Genomic DNA, 17818 nt, shown 5'->3' with positions numbered 1-17818 from the left:
TTGGCTTCAGTGGTTACTGACCTTGTGTCCAGCTATAGCCTTGTGTCCAGCAAATGCATGTTAGAATGAAGGTGAGCGAAGCCCCTGTCCATTTTCATTCTTGGAAAAGCCACTTATCATCTATTAATCAGTAGTACCAGTGGTGTCTTTCATCTGGGAAGGACCTTAAAAATCCACTTCAATCTTTTCATTTTAATAGACAAGGAGCCAGTGGCCAAGGGGCTCAAGCAACTTGACAGGATTCACTTGAGCCAAGCCCTGGTTCAGAATCTAGGTGACCCAGCTCCTGTTTTTTTTTTTTTTGAGAGGTAATATGCTCATTTTATTTTTTTCATGGTTACTTATTTTATTTACTTTTTCAGCTTTATTGAGGTATACTTGAGGAATAACAATTATGTATGTTTGAAGTGTACAATGTGATGTTTTGATATATGTATACATGGTGAAGTGATTACCACAATAAAGATAACATACTCATCACCTCACATAGTTACAATTTTTTGTGGTGAGAACACTCAAGATCAGGTCTTAGGAAATTTCAAGAATACAGTTAGCCCTCCATACCCATGGGTTCTGCATCTGTGGAGCCAACCAACCACGGATAAAAAATACTCAGAAAAAAATTGCCTTTGTGGTGAACAGTACAGACTTTTTTCTTGTCATTATTTCCTAAACAATGCTGTATAACAACTATTTACATAGCATTTACATTATATTAAGCACTATAAGGAATCTAGAGATGTTTTAAAGTCTGTGTGAGGATGTCCACAAATTATATGAAAATACTATGCCATCCTATGTCAGGTACATGAACAGTCATGGATCTTGGTATCCACAGGATCCACCCCCACTGTTGATCTGAAGGACAGGACAATCATGGGGTCAATGAGGGTGTGTGTGACATTGAGAAGAACCACTTTCTTTTACCCTTAATTTGCCCTTCATCTTCCTTTCTTCATCTTTTTCACCAGTTAAGTCCAGGAATGCTATACAGCCTAAATCAGCCACTCATCTATAGTATTGATATTTCTGAGTAGTTGAACTTCAGACCAGTGCTAGATGGTTCTCTCTGTATGTGAGAACACATCCTGAGTTTTTATAAAGTGTGTTTGCGTGTCAACAATCTGAATTAGTTTATATAAGAGGTTGAGCAATATTGTAAGTAGATATTTGTCTTTATTGCCCAGATGAAGCTAATAAACCTCTTTATGGTATAGTGTCATGCCTTGAGTTTTATAGCACCTTTCTTTTAACAAACTCGGTGTTTCATTCTTTAAGCTTATTATATCTCTTAACTTGCATTGTTTTTATTAATTTTTTTTTGAGACAGGATCTTACTGTGATGCCCAGGCTGGAGTGTGGTGGCATGATCACAGCCCACTGCAGCCTCGACCTTCTGGGTCCAAGCAATCCTCCCACCTCAGCCTCTCGAGTAGCTGGGACTACAGGTATATGCCACCATGCCCAGCTAATTTTTCTATTTTTTGTAGAGACAGGGTCTTGCCATTTTGCCCAGGTTGGTCTCAAACTTCTGAGCTCAGGCGATCTGCCCACCTTGGCCTCCCAAAGTGCTGGGATTACAGGTGTGAGCCACTGTGCCCGGCCTGTATTGTTTTAAGTTACGCTTATTCCTTTTAAAATTCAGAATTTGTTAAGCATTTAAAACAAATTCATAAATTAAAACCTCGTTGAGATACCATTTACCACGTAGTTTGATGAACATAACACATGGTGCATTACGTTGGCAAAAGCAGTGGGGAAAAAGATGCTTTTATAAATGTCTGGTGGGAGTTAAATTGTGTAACTTCTATTACACTTTTGTAATAGCTACCAAAATATGTTATTTCTATCTACCTCTCTCTCTCTGACTCAACAGTTCCATTTCTAGGTTTTGTGTTATGGATATTCTTGAACATTGTGAAATGTATACAGGGAGTCTTCACAGCAGCACTGTTTGTTTCAAATGATTTGAAAACAACCTCTCCATAAACGAGATAGGCTAAATCAAGCATGGCACACCTATACAATGGATGCGGCCATTAAAAAGAACAAGGCAGCTCATATGCATCAATATAAAAAGGTCTATAAACTATACTATCAAATGAAGATAGCAAAATGCTACCATTTCTATTAAAAAGAGGACAAAAATATTAATATATTCATGGTTGCTTGTCTATGTGGAATATTTCTGGATATATACATAAGAAGTTACATTGGTTACCTATGGGCAGGTTACTACTGGGAGGCTTGTGGGTGAGGGCAGGAGGAGGCTTACTTTCCATGGTAAACCTTTTTGTATATTTTGCAGCATTCAAAAATTCTAATTTAAAGTTTATTTTAGAAAAATGCCCCCATGTATACAAGTGATTTCCAAGTTCCTCCTTCAATATTTTTAATGATTATGGAACACACTGAACTTATTTTTTATTATTCTAGCTGTGAACTCTGTCTGCTGTATACATGCACATATATAATCATATGCAATATTTAAATTTATACTCATTTATATGTCAGTTGGGTGGTGAGTAAAAGAAAAATATATTTTTATCAGCAAACTTGGTAAATTGTTGAGGTTTCTGATATAGTCAGAGGTAGTTGCTTATCACAACATTAGGTAAGTTTTTAAAAACACCTATTTAAAACACACTGATGTATATATATATTAGTCTGTTTTCATGCTGCTGATAAAGACATATCCAAGACTGGGAAGAAAAAGAGGTTTAATTGGGCTTATAGTTCCACATGGCTGGGGAGGCCTCAGAATCATCGCGGGAGGCAAAAGGCACTTCTTACATGGCAGTGGCAAGAGAAAAAATGAGGAAGAAGCAAAAGTGGCAACCCCTGATAAGCCCATCAGAGCATGTGAGACTTAATTCACTATCATGAGAATAGCACGGGAAAGACCAGCCCCCATGATTCAATTACCTCCCCCTGGGTACCTCCCACAACATGTGGGAATTCTGGGAGATACAATTCAAGTTGAGATTTGGGAGGGGACACAGCCAAACCATATCAATATACAATTTAAAAACATGTCAAGCCACATATTGCTTAGGGATATGTGGCTATGTAGTAAAAGTATAAAGAAGTGCACAGACCTAATACACATTAATTCAGTGGGGTCAAGGTGGGAAGAAATAGGATATGGAATTCAAGAGGGATGGGTACATGATTGTTTGTTACATTTTTCTTTATATCTTCTTGCATATTTCAAACATCGCATAATTAAAAAGTTAGTAAGTGTTACTAACTTGTCAGATATAGGCAGAGTTCTTTTAACAAACTCGGTGTTTCATTCTTTAGGCTTCTTATATCTCTTAGCTTGTATTGTTTTTATTAATTTTTTTTTGAGACAGGATCTTACTGTGATGCCTAAGCCTGAGTATGGTGGCATGATAAAAAGATGCAGAAACAATATAGGCATCAATGATCTGTATTTTCCTTGTTCTCTGTCACATTACACTAGTACCTAAAACAGAGCCTGACAGAGGGTGGGCCTTAAAAAATGTTTGCAAAGATGAATAGACAGGCATAAAAGCCCTGCAAGCTACTGAAGTGGTGGCTAGTGGGTTGTGTGATGTTCCAGTGTGCCATCATGTATAATGGGACCCCAGGAGAAGAAGGGGACATACCTGATGATGTCTACAACCTTTCTGGTGGGTAAGAAAAAAGAACTTGGGAATTTCTCAACAACCAGAAATAAACATGAAATATAGAGATGTGATTGGGTCTATAATAAAATTCAGATGCTACCTGTACTCCAGAATACATCGTTTGCAAAAGGCCTTTTCATGGCTCTCAGTAAGGCTGGTATTTTGTCTTCATACGTCACACTCAATGGCCCCCTTTGTGAATATATTTGGTTAAGATGGCAAATGTGGGTGTAACTCTTGATTCCCCTTAGCATTGCTGTTGCTGCCTTTCATGTATCTGTGCCCAGCCAAGAGCCAGGTTGTATGAGAGTGATTGGAATGACTGGCATTTACTGCTGCCCACTGGCAGTGGTAGAATAAATCACCTTTGTTTCTTAGGATAGCCATCAGCCATTTGGTTTCTATATTTGTTTAATATTTAGACATAGAATGAAAGGAGTGTGGGAAAATAATTAACATTGTAATCCTACAATAGCTACAAAAGATGTACTAATATGTAATGACAATAAATGAATAACATGCTATTATTGTTAGTTACCCCACCATATTTAGCAAGCTAGAGCAGTGCTGTTGAATAAAATTATAACATAAGCCACATACATAATTTAACATTTTCTTGTAGCTACATTAAGACATTAAAAGAGCCGGGTGCAGTGGCTCATGCCTGTAATCCCAGCACTTTAGGAGGCCGAGGCAGATGGATCACGAGGTCAGGAGATCGAGACCATCCTGGCTAACACGGCGAAACCCCGTCTCTACTAAAAATACAAAAAATTAGCCAGGCGTGGTGGCAGACGCCTGTTGTCCCAGCTACTTAGGAGGCTGAGGCAAGAGAGTGGCGTGAACCTGGGAGGCAGAGCTTGCAGTGAGCCAAGATCATGCCACTGCACTCTAGCCTGCGTGACAAAGTGAGACTCCATCTCAAAAAAAAAAAAAATTAAAACAAACAGGAAACAGATGGAAATTAATTTGAATTAACCCAATCTAAAAAATTTTCATTTTAATACATAACCAATGTTAAAAAATTATGAATGAGATTTTATATTCTTTTTATCTGGACTAAGTCTTTGAAATTCTGTGCATACTTTATATCTTCAGTAGGATGCTAAATTTTCATTAGAAATACTTGATCTGTATCTAGATTTTACAAAATTTACAGTTGAAAAAGTAGGTTAACATATCCCGTATCCAAACTATTCCATCATATGTGATAGTGGCTACCCTATTGGACAGGGCAGAGTTAGAACTTATTCATAAATTTCTATGTTAGACTTTTTTTTAATGATTCTGAGCATCTGTTTGTCAGTATGCTTTTGAGGAGATATAATAAAGCGTAGACATAGTCTTGCACTTGAGAACCTTATAAATTAATATAACAAATGTATATCTTGCACTGTGTGAAGTTAGTTTTTTGAATGAGTGTTTCAGCCCTTTTGATGGACTTAATTTTGAGAACTCAAATTAAGATCTGAGATTTAAGGTAATAAAATTTTAGGCCAGGTGCAGTGGCTTAACGCCTGTAATCCCAGCACTTTGGGAGGTTGAGGCAGGCAGATCACTTGAGGCCAGGAGTTTGAGACCAGCCTGACCAACATGGCAAAACCCCATGTCTACTAAACAATACAAAAATTTACCACGTGTGGTGGTGCATGACTGTAATCCCAGCTACTCAAGAGGCTGAGGCACAAGAATCGCTTGAACCTGAGAGGTGGAGGCTGCAGTGAGCCGAGATTGCACCACTGCACTCCAGCCTGGGTGACAGGGTGAGACTCTGTCTCAAAAAAAAAAAAAAAAAAAAAAAAGGCAATAAAAATTTGGATAATTCTTTCACAAGTATTCTTAAGCTCTGGTTAAAAGATCTAAGAAGTAGGCCGGGCGTGGTGGCTCACGCCTGTAATCCTAGCACTCTGGGAGGCCGAGACAGGCGGACCATGAGGTCAGGAGATGGAGAACATCCTGGCTAACACGGTGAAACCCCGTCTCTACTAAAAATACAAAAAAATTAGCTGGGCGCCGTGGTGGGCACCTGTAGTCCCAGCTACTTGGGAGGCTGAGGCAGGAGAATGGCGTGAACCCCGGAGGCGGAGTTTGCAGTGAGCCGAGATCGCACCACTGCACTCCAGCCTGGGCGACGGAGCGAGACTCTGTCTCAAAAAAAAAAAAAAAAAATCTCAAGCATTAGTTCATACGGGGATGAGTAATTTAATTACTGAACATAAACCAGGAGGATTTGAAATTAGGCCAACTAATTTTTTTTCTTTTTTACGTCAGGTGATGCTGTGCCTACGTTGTAACAAGGTTTGAGGGAGGCACACCTCACACATGGGCTTGAGCACCCAATCACCATGCTTGTGAACTACAAAGAGATCGGGCCAACTCATTCTGAGTATAGATTTGGTTCCAGATTTTTGACAGCTCCCATATCACACAGGAGGATATCAATAGTGTGTACATACGGAGCGTCTACCGCATCAAAGATTGAGTTAGCTAGAAGAGAACTGTTGGGGGGAAGGCCACAGTTATTTGTTCCCCCATCAGCATGGCTGCTGGAAAGTTCTAAGAGCCCAGAAAAGGGGGCAAGGATTGATAGCCTGCCGGTCTCCCTCTGTTGACATCTTGTTAAGAGGAATCAAGTCCTGGGACTTGGGGTTAATATAGGAAATGGAATTAGTTCTTCCTCTTAAACTCACAAACCACCAAGTATCTACTGGGGATCCTTGACAGTTATGAATAATTTACAAATGTCTATTATGAACTATTAAATTATTAAATAGTTATTAGTTATAATAGTTATAAATTGTTAAATTGTTAGATTATTAATAGTTGTTAATAATTCATAAGCAGTTTTATCTATTAAGGTGAGAGGCAGAGAAGCGACCAAGTTCTGATTTGAGTGCTCTTGGCTGGGACTGGTCCTCTGGCCAGCTCATTTTGGGTGAGTGAGGGGATAACACTCTTCTCACCTCTCCCCTGACAGCTCCCACTTCACTTTCTTGCCTGGTCATACCTTCAACCTGATGTCACAGCACATCCTGTAACAAGCTAGCCACGGGTATTCTGTGAAAAATTCATGCCAGCATCCCTGTCAGGCTATTTGGCCCCAGGCTAAACTGCAGTGTGGCAGTGTCACCTGCACAATGTTTTGCAGACAATCGCCTGGGTAGGTAATCATTGCTGCCCATTAAAATAAAGACGGAATGGGAGGGACTAGTCAGTACTTCCGTGTGTGTGTGTGTGTGTGTGTGTGGAGTGGGGCAGTTTAACATTTCTATCTATTGCTCTTTTTCTTTTTTTAAATTTACCTGCTCCCAGCACTGATATCTATTGCTCTGAAAAGAAGTTAAAAGCTACCTTTTCTAATAAGTACATGTGTATTATGGAAAATACAATCTAACCTCGCTTAATCCCGCACCTCAGCATAATCACTGAAGTAGTATATTTCCCTTCAGTGTTTAAAAACTCTTTATGAAAAACTTTTTATGAAAAATTCCACTGACTTGGCTAAAAAAAGGTGTATTTTGTTTTTGTCATAAAAACAAATTGCTCGTGATTTAGGGAACTCGTGTTCGTTGCTCTCGGGTTGAAGGTAATTTTGCGGTGGATTGCTGATGCCTCAGAGCACCTATACATACTTCACATTTGGGGACTTATTGAACAGATATTCATTAAAGCCTCATTTCCTACATTTTATCCATTCAGAAAGCTCACCCTTCCTCCAATTTGGAATAGTGTGTTTCTCACACTGCTCCGACTTCGAGTTACTCCATGAGTGCAGGCCCTCGGTGTCCCCGCTGCTGCTCTGGCACTTGGCTTGCAGCATGGTATTTTTCTAGAGAGTTTAATGGTTTTGTTTTCCCTGCCCAGCCTTTGTGGTTGCCCATCAATACCTGGTGCGAGTGGCATGGAGACTCCAGCCCTGCCATCTTCCTGGAGTCAGAGCCTTCCCTTTCCAGGGAGCTGAGGGTCTTTGTTCCAGGCTGCCACGTGGGGACTCTGCTATTCCAAAGAGGAGGAGGAAGAAGGCTGATAATATGCATTTTGCCTTTCACTGCCTTTTGGGCAACAGTCTTGGAATGAAAACACTAAAAACAGATGTAAAAACTGAGGGTGACAGTTGGGATCTCATTAACTTAGTGGCTGTCACAATATATCCAGGAAAGAGGCTTGTGTGCATGCGGCTGTGTCTGAGAAGCTGGAACTGCGTGTGTGTGTGTGTGTGCGCGCGCGCACGGGTGCACACACACACATGCCTGTGCTCCTGGAGGTGGGGCAGGCATTCCAGGCTTTGCCGTATAATTTTCTTGCTTAAGCTTTAAAAAACTGTCAGTTGGGTGGCAGCAGGCTTGGTTATTTTTCTTTATGGGTGCTTCTGTAAATATCTTTAAATTTCAGCTTAGGCTTTTTAGAGGGGCATTCAATATGAAGAATAAACAGATTATGGCTTTGCCTTTTAAAAAAAAAAGTTATTGAGGCACGAAATGCACCCAGTTAAGTGCTTCAAGTGCACTCTCTTAATTGAACAGCTGGATCAACATGAGAGTATTTCCATACATTACAGGGTACAGTGCCTCAATTTGATCATTTTGAAAATACATGAGTTTCCAATCTTAACATATTGCCCTTCCTTACCCTCAGTCCAACTTTCAATTCCTGAATCTTCATAGGAGCTTCTGAGATCAAGTCCATCACTTGGTTATAATGTCCAATCAACAAACATGAGTCTAGAGCTGAGATGCCTCTGCATCTGTTTTCACCTCTGGCAAAGCTGAGCTTGGCAAACTGTGCAATGCCACAGACATCAGAAGGGCCTGAGCAGGGGTGCATCTGTGGCCTGAAGGTTCTCAGAGTGGGAGCCAGAGGCCTGGGTTCTGGACCCAGCTCTGTCACTAGCCTGCAGAAACCTCACTGTGATTTCTGAAGTCCTGTCCTCCAATTTGATGGCATTATGATTCTGGTGAAAATATGGCTCTTCATGTAAATACAATAAACCCCATGACCTCAGAGTTCAACCAGGAAGCTTATGTGATCCCAGGACCAGACCAGATGTCCTTCTTCTAAAAGATATTTTACAGCTGTTCACTGGCCTCATTCTGTCTTCCCGGAGGCAGTGGGCAGGCCTCTCTGCAGACCAGATGGAAGCTTGTAGAGCTGTTCATGAGTTCTGTGTTAGGTTTTCAAAATTGTAAAATGTGGATAATAACATTACTTTCTCCATGGGCTGTTGGTGCGACATACCGGAGTCCAGACTGGTGGGGCAATCATTTTGATTTGGTGGTCCTCTCTTGCCTTCCTTTGTTGTTAAATATTTTGAATATCATCCCTGGCCCCTGAGAGCTTCCAGTGAGACCCCTAGGACATCCCCTCCATGAATGCTGTTTTGCTTCCTGATCTCCTTGCCCTCTGCAATGGCTCAGCAAGCTGTCCACTCTCAAACACAGCATGTTTCATACAGATAAGACCCCCAAGGCCCATTTTGCTACATCACAGAGAGCTGAGCAAGGCCACAGGCTGGAGGCCTGGGAATTTGCAATGAGGTTGCTGTCTAGGTGTGCTCTGACTTGACTTCTTCCAACCGTAACAATAAAGCTGAAAAGCATTCGAAGAGGTAACTGTTGGTCACTGCTCTCCCCACTGCTGCCAAGGTAACGTGAAATTTGTGGAGGCTAGAGGCTTTGAAGGTTTGGCTAGCTTAAATCATCTTAGCGAAAGCAGAGTGGAAGCTTGAAAATCAGATCTGCTTTCAAGCATTTTTTTTTCCCGCTCTGTGGTCTTAGGGAGGGGAATGGAGAGTGGCTCACAGGCCTTGATTTTCCTGAGTAATTGTTTCTCTTCTGAGATACAGTGGAGCTTTGGAAACCGAGCTGGTGCTGACTTGCTACCTGTATTGGCCACCCCTGGAAGACTGCAGATGCACCTCTATTTTCCCTCCCTACCTTGCCAAGGCTACCACTTGCCCGGTGCCACCTGAGGCCTTACCACTGCTCTGCTGGGTTAGGCTCTGCTGCCACGGAACTATATTCAACCTCAGCAGTAGGGTAGTCCTCATGGAATCATAGCTGTATGATGCCATGATAGGGTTGGGATGGGCCATATGTGCTGTTGCTCTTCACCTCTGTTTAGATAGGGCCAGGAGTGAGACAATAGGGAGCGGTGGGGACAGTGGCAGAGGTGGGTATGCCCCTCATCAAATATTATAATATTTTGAAGTAGGTAATATACTGTTTCTTAGAGAAGTGTATTTAAGAATGCCTATAGGAAGATTAGAAAGGCATGAAGGATGCAGCAGGGGAAGTAATGTTGAAATTGGACTCTCACACACTGAAGCACCAACTTTAGGTACTCAAACTAACAAAGAAAAGAAGAGAAGCAAAACAGATCTACATCTGGCATTTTATTTAGTCTGGGGCATGGAGCACTTGCGACTTCCAGTAGAGTCTTAAGAGAAAAAGACACATTTATGGAGCACCTGTTATGTGCCAGATAATGCATTGGCATTTTAATAAATAATATCTCATTTAATTCTCACAGCAATCCTGTGAACTGGGTCTCTTACTCTTGTTTTTTAAATTAAGAAACTTGGGCACAATGAGGACAAATATTTTATTTGAGGTGACTCGGCCAGAACATGGTGGTGTTAGGATTTGACATCCTGACTTCTGTCTTTCAGCTCAGGAGCTCCTACCCTGTGCTGGAAAATCTATTGCTGGATTTTCTGGCCTCTGTGCCCTCTCTGGTCTCCTCCATTGCCGATGGTAACAAGTGCCCTCCCTGGGCCTGTCTGCCTGCTCTGGGCTGACCCTTGACCTCCTGTGCTTCAGGCTGTCATCGGTGGCCGGGTCGCTGCCAATTCTGACTGCAGGTCCCCTCACTGCCCCCATGACAGAACTCACCTGAGCCATCACAGTGCCTTGGGCCTACGGCTGGCCCGCATCCAGCCTGGCTCTGAAAGGTCTGATTGCCTATTGTGTCTCATCGAGGTTTGGATTTATCTCTGGTTGGTGCTCGCTAGGGCCCCTGTCCCCCACAGGGCCACACTGGATGGGAGGGCAGTTTCCCTGCTGTCATTGCAGGAGCTCCTCGAACATGGGGACTTAGAAACCCTGATCTGGCCGGGCGCGGTGGCTCACGCCTGTAATCCCAGCACTTTGGGAGGCCGAGGTGGGCAGATCACAAGGTCAGGAGTGTGAGACCAGCCTAGCCAACATGATGAAACCCTGTCTCTACTAAAAATACAAAAAATTAGCTGTGCATGGTGGCGCATGCCTGTAATCCCAGCTACTCGGGAGGCTGAGGCAGGAGAATCGCTTGAACCAGGGAGGCAGAGCTTGCAGTGAGCCGAGATGGCGCCACTGCAGCCCAGCCTGGGTGACAAGGCAAGACTCTGTCTCAAACAAAACAAAACAAAACAAAACAAAAACCCTGATCTGCTGTCTGTGAGGAGGAGGGCTTTGAGGTTGATGAGTGGTGTGGGAGGAAGGTGTAATTCGTTGTTGAGAGTTGCATTTTCTTCTCGTTTCACATATACTCGATTATAAATAAATTAGAACATTTAGAATCCGTAAATTTAGCACCCCATACTCAAGTGCCCCAGAAACACTTTCATATATGCAGAGTAAAGGAAGAACAATTGGTGTAAAGTACAAGAAAAAGACTTTCCTACTTGGCAAATCTTTTCTTTTCTACTTGGCAAATCTCATCTTTTCTTCCGTGTGGACGTTGCAGCAGACAGAGGTTTCCTTTTTTTTTTTTTTTTTGAGACCGAGTCTTGCTCTGTCGCCCAGGCTGGAGTGCAGTGGCGCGATCTCGGCTCACTGCAAGCTCTGCCTCCCCGGTTCACGCCATTCTCCTGCCTCAGCCTCCCGAGTAGCTGGGACTACAGGCGCCCACCACTGCGCCCGGCTAATTTTTTGTATTTTTAGTAGAGACGGGGTTTCACCGTGTTAGCCAGGATGGTCTTGATCTCCTGACCTTGTGATCCGCCCGCCTTGGCCTCCAAAAGTGCTGGGATTACATGCATGAGCCAATGCGCCCCGCCAACAGAGGTTTTCATTTTCGAGTGTCAGTTATAGTTTTGTCTGGAGACCTGTTAGGGTTACCCAAAGGCAGACTGTGTGGTATGAAGGCCGCTGGGCTCTGGCAGAAGGGCTGCTGGAATCAGATCTCACACACTTCATCTCCCGGCAAGCTCGAGGCCGGGGGCTGCCCGGCTGTTCTTTCTTGCTGTTGTGCTGCATACACACGATATGGATACGGCTCAGATTGGCCCTAGTGACCATGTTCTAATAGAAGGGATCTGTGTTTTTGTCTTCCCTCTGCCGCTGAATAGTTGTGTACTCTTGGGACAAGTGACTAACCTCTCTGAGCCACAGTTCTCATATTTATGGAACAAGGAGAATAACAGAAACATACAGGGTCATTTTGAAGGTTAAATGAGATAATATCTGAAGAGAGCTCCTTGTGAACTCTGAAATGCTGTGAAGTGCTGGCTACTATACACAGCGAGCCCTCACCACAGACTCTTAGGCTTTGGTTTGGGTGTTTATTCCAAACTGTGAAGTAGGTAGAGTGAATTCTGTTCTCACCCCTTTTCTTGTATCAAGTAGCCTTTTCACTTACAAGCTTGCTTGTCTCAGAAAAGCAATTCCTCAAAGTGCAAACATTCCTAATCCTCAAACATTCCTTAAATCTTTCATCAAACTCAATTGTCCTTTCTCTTAGTGTCTATTTTCCTAAATCCACACCTGTACTTAGCTATGTATGATTAAACAAGATCATAATAAACTTATTTGCAAGGATAAATAAGGAGGCATCCTTCCTAAGTATATTTGCTTTACTCCTAAGAATAGGAGAAAGCCAGTTTTGCTAGATGAATGAATTTAAAATGTGAGCTGTCATGCAGCTGAGACTAGAGTGTGGTGGGAAAAAGAGAGGCCCCTTCCGGTGCCCTTTGGAGCATATCTTCTGGATGGCATGCCTCTGGTGTGGCTGCTGTCAGCCAGCAGTATCTTATCTATCTATCTATCTATCTATCTATCTATCTATCTATCTATCTATCTATTTATTTATTTTTGAGATAGGGTCTAGCTCTGTCACCCAGGCTGGAGTGCAGTGGTGTGATCTCGGCTCACTGCAACCTCCGCCTCCTGGGTTCAAGCACCTGCCACCACACCCAGCTAATTTTTGTATTTTTAGTAGAGACGGGGTTTCACCATGTTGGCTAGGCTAGTCTTGAACTCCTGACTTCAAGTAATCTGACCTCTTTGGCCTCCGAAAGCATTGGGATTACAGGCGTGAGCCACTGTGCTCAGCCTTATTAATTTATATATAATAGATTTTACACAGGATTTGAGTTGGCTAATAGGTGGTGCCAAGTAAAGTCTTAAGAAATAATATAAAGTAAGAATAAGGGTAAATATAAAGTAAACGAAATGTTGAGACTACGGGAAAGAGCCAACCGCAGGTATTGAGGCTGTATGACTTGGCATAGTTGTTGCAGGATCATGCATTTGGCTTTGAACTTCCTGGAAGCAACTTGAAAAGGGAAATGTAATTTATCCATGAGAGAGAAAATCCATCAGTTCCCATGGAAGACAAGGATTTCTCAGTCTTAACTCCAACTCGGGGCTGCACAAGAAAATAGGTGATGGAAACAACAGCACCCTCAAGAGCATCTTACAGCAAAGGCAGAAGCAAATTTTTAGCCTGTTGTTGCTTTTCAGGTTCTTGCTTAAAGCTGAGGGTATAGGACCTCTAGAACCTGGTGTTAGTGGTAGCCTGGTAGGTGATCACTTTGGGTCAGTGTGATTCAAGTACACAGCATTCTGTGGCCATTTTGGTCCTGTTTTGGGACAGGGAGAACTAACTTCACTTCTGCAGAGCCAAAGGAAACATGAAATTTGAAGGAAACTCCGAAGATAGCACACATGCTTTCTATTTTGCCTGGAAAGATTTGAAGAGGAGGAGACTTAGCTTATTCCTGGCATGAATTTTCCAAGGCAATCTGGGCAGTCCCGACTGTCTGAGATAATCACCAGCCATTACTAGGGATGTGGGAACCAAGCCAGACCTAAGCTTGGTTTTATGTGTAAAAATGGCCACTTTGGGAAAGGGCGGAGTCAGGGAGGTCATTGGCTGGTCAGGAGGAGCTTGGCTGGGCCTGGCGCTGAGCCCAGGTCTAGCCCGCATCTCCCATGTGAACAGGTCTAATGGCCCTGCTTCTGGGTCTCCCTGTCTTGTGCTGGAGTCATGCTTGTCATCACAGGCCCACTGTGGCTACAGTTGCCTGTTCACAATGTTGAAGGAACATCATCAGCACTAAGTGTGAAGTAGATTTTTTTTCTGTGCATTAATTGTAGCATTTGAACATGTTAAAAAGGAAGCAAAAATAAAAGAAATATAATTGTAGTGACTGAATGACCCTTGTATATTCTGGAAGCAATACATGCAAATATTGAAAAAAATTAAAAAGAGCACAGTGGTCTCCTTCCATGATTTTGAAAAATATCTAGTGTTTCCTGCTTGCCAAAGAAACATACTCTCACCACAATGAGATGCCATCTCACACCAGTTGGAATGGCGATCATTAAAAAGTCAGGAAACAACAGGTGCTGGAGAGGATGTGGAGAAATAGGAACGCTTTTACACTGTTGGTGGGAGTGTAGACTACTTCAACGATTGTGGGGGACAGTGTGGCGATTCCTCGAGGATCTGGAACTAGAAATACCATCTGACCCAGCGATCCCATTACTGGGTATATACCCAAAGGATTATAAATCATGCTACTATAAAGACACATGCACACGTATGTTTATTGCGGCAGTATTCACAATAGCAAAGACTTGGAACCAACCCAAATGTCCATCAATGACAGACTGGATTAAGAAAATATGGCACATATGCACCATGGAATGCTATGCAGCCATAAAAAAGGATGAGTTCATGTCCTTTGTGGCGACATGGGTGAAGCTGGAAACCATCATTCTGAGCAAACTATCGCAAGGATGGAAAACCAAACACCGCATGTTCTCACTCATAGGTGGGAATTGAACAATGAGAACACTTCGATACAGGGCGGGGAACATCACATACTGGGGCCTGTTGTGGAGTGGGGGCGTAGGGGAGGGATAGCATTAGGAGAAATACCTAATGTAAATGACAAGTTAATGGGTGCTGCAAACCAACATGGCACATGTATGCATATGTAACAAACCTGCACATGTGCACATGTATAGAACTTAAAGTATAATAAAAGAAAGAAACATACTCTCACCAGACGCAATACAAAAAAAGTGAAAGATAGTAAGAATCATTTATGATTCCCCATACAGTGATATTCACTGCTAACATTTCCTTCCACTATTTCTATATTTATATCTACACATACACATCTAAGGCCATATGTATTTTTATGTTGACATTCATATCTCCATAGATTAATGAAAAGTTTAGTATGAACATAAGACATAAGTATAGATTAGTATGAACATAAGACATGTTGCAGAAGTCTTTTTATGACTACTGAAGACTTTTGGTTTAGAAGGAATATCAAAGCATTTGGAAAAATGTAGAAATGTGAAAGGAACAGAATGAGATGGGGAGGAGGGGGGAGATGAAAGGGAGGTAACTCACACAGGATGTATGTGGACTCTGTGTGAGGGACTGTGCTGCTGTTTCACCCTGCACGCTGTGATTACTATTACCCCGAGAGGTGGTCTGGGGTTGGGGGTGGGGTGGTCGTGGAGGGGGAATGTACCCCCCCTCCACTGAGGATTCAGTGCTCAGGCTCAGGAGTCAGACAGATCCAATTTTATACGTTGGCTTTCCTCCCTATTAGTTTAGAACCTTATTTTTCTCCTGTGTAAGTTCCATGTGTAATCCCAGCACTTTGGGAGGCCGAGGTGGGTGGATCACTTGAGGTCAGGAGTTGGAGACCAGCCTGGCCAACATGGTGAAACCCCGTCTCTACTAAAAATACAAAAATTAGCCGGGTGTGCTGGTGTACACCTGTAGTCCCAGTTACTTGGGAGGCTGAGGCAGGAGAATTGTTTGAACCCAGGAGGTGGAGGCTGCAGTGAGCTGAGATCGCACCACTGCACTCCAGCCCGGGCAACAGAACAAGACTCTGTCTCAAAAAAAAAAAAAAAAAAAAGATCTGTATAAACCACCCTTTATGTGGTTTTTGTAAGGACTTAAAGATTGAATGTACACAAAGCTCTTACATCTGGCACTAGTAGACTCTCACCAATGGTAGCTGTTATTGTCACTGTTATTCCAAATCTGAGCAAACTGAGTCTCAGAGAGGGTGACGCATCTAAGATCACTCGGCTAATAAGTGGTAAAGACAGGATTTGAATTCTATCAATTTGAAAGATGTGTCGGGCTTTAGTGCGCACGTTCTTTATGCTGTACTAGGTCAATGCCAAAGGAAACAGATTATATTTATTCAGTAGTCCGACATATTTCATTTTCTACCTAAAATATCTATAAAGAAATGGATGCTGGTGCTTTGGAGTTCATACTGGCCTTTTTTTTTTGGCAGTTTCAAGGAAAGCAAAGGATTCTGTTCTCTGTTTGTATGTAAAGCCAGGAAGAAAACATACCTCCCTTTCTGTCATGGCATCTAAAGCTGGTGGCATCCGCAGATAACAACCGAGGGAGGGTTAATGTGTGTGTTTGTTTTTGCCCAGGAAAATGGCAATGAATTTCATGCTTGGGGGTGCTGCCTACTATTTAGCAATGAGGCTTTTTTCCACTAGATTAGGAAACAGATGTTTTCTAGTCCATTGAGGAGTTTTAAATGCTGGAAATACTTAAAAGTAATTTTCCAGGGCTGTTGACCTCGATTCTTGGATTATGATCATTCTGGCTGGGGTCCAGTGCCCTCGAGCTTTTAATCTGTAGAGACTCTTTTGTGTATTTATCTACTTGGCTCAATGTGACTTTTTAAATCCTTAATTCATGGAGGCATCGTTTAGATCCAGGAGCTGAGATTATTTATTTTTTCTCATTTTAAGTCTAAATAACTAATGTGTCAGGATCCTCGACTGGTGAATTGCCTTGGGATCAACCTTGGGATCCGTTCAGTCGGAATCTGACTTCTCAGGCATTCCCACGTTCTTTTCAAAGGTGATATTTTGAAATAACAAAAACAACATTCACATTATCTAGACTTCACTGGGTACTTAGTCTCTCGGTCAGCAGGGGATAGGTGATGCTGCAGTGACCAGAACCCCTCACAGCTCAGTAGCCACATAGAACATTGATTTTCTTGTTCGGGCTGTAATGTTCCATGAGGGTCTGTTGGGGCATTCTTCTGATCGTGGTCACACAGTGACCCTGAATGATGGAGGCTTTATCTTGCATGCTACCATGACCACCACAGTAGAGGGAAGGGTGTGTGGTGGGTCTCTCACTGGCTCTTTAAGCTTCATTGGCCGAAGCAAGTCTCATGGCCAAGACCTACTGCAAATGGAGCTGGAAAGCACAATTCCGTCCTGTGCCTGAAGGAGAGGAGAACCAGAATGCAGCCCTAATGGCCCCCACACCTCCTGGCGTCAGACTCTGCGTTACATGCCTCACATATACCATCTGTAATCTTTACCTCAATTATGCAAGGCACAGGCCCCTATTCCTATCTGATAGATAAGAAAACGGATTCAGAGAGGTCAGGCAAATTGCCCATGGAAACACAAGGCTCAGATTGGAATCCAGTCTGTCTGCTAACAAAATGAATGTGCTTCCCTCTCTGTTACACTGCCTTTGATAGCGTAGGTGTTCCCTTTCTTCCCCAACTGAGCAAATGAAGAATTGGATAGTAATGTTGCCCCTCATCCTGTGATCATTTTTTATGCAGTGTTGTATATTGCCCTGGAGGCTGGGGGTGACAATTGCTGATGGCCCTGTGGGAGTGGTCCAGCTGGGAGCTGATCTATTGAGTCATGTCTTTAGGGATATGATATGGACAGTCCAGAGCCCAGAAGGGACAGAAGAAGAATTAGGGATCCACTGGACCAGTCAGAAACTGGACCATTACTCTCTTTGGACATTGGATTATAGGGACTACCACATGACTATTACACTGATCACTGATGTATTGATTACATTTGTATTTACAAGGGGAGCTTTGTGTTCTATTAATCTAAATGACAGTTTGGTCCAATAAGTGC

General features: G+C 42.7%; 1 protein-coding gene and 1 non-coding gene across 7 annotated transcripts in view; one reads left to right on the top strand and one right to left on the bottom strand.

The window, feature by feature from the left end:
* FRMD3 (FERM domain containing 3) overlaps positions 1-17818 on the top strand; it is a 296678-nt gene that overhangs the window by 80771 nt on the left and 198089 nt on the right. The gene's annotated exons all lie outside the window — the stretch shown is intronic.
* LOC112440918 (small nucleolar RNA U13) lies at positions 5919-6021 on the bottom strand. The gene has a single exon (XR_003028906.1). It is a non-coding gene; the product is annotated as a small nucleolar RNA U13 (small nucleolar RNA).

This window comes from Pan paniscus, chromosome 11 (genome assembly GCF_029289425.2).
Source record: "Pan paniscus chromosome 11, NHGRI_mPanPan1-v2.0_pri, whole genome shotgun sequence".
Lineage (NCBI taxonomy): Eukaryota > Metazoa > Chordata > Mammalia > Primates > Hominidae > Pan > Pan paniscus.
This window is presented reverse-complemented; position numbering and strand designations above follow the sequence as displayed.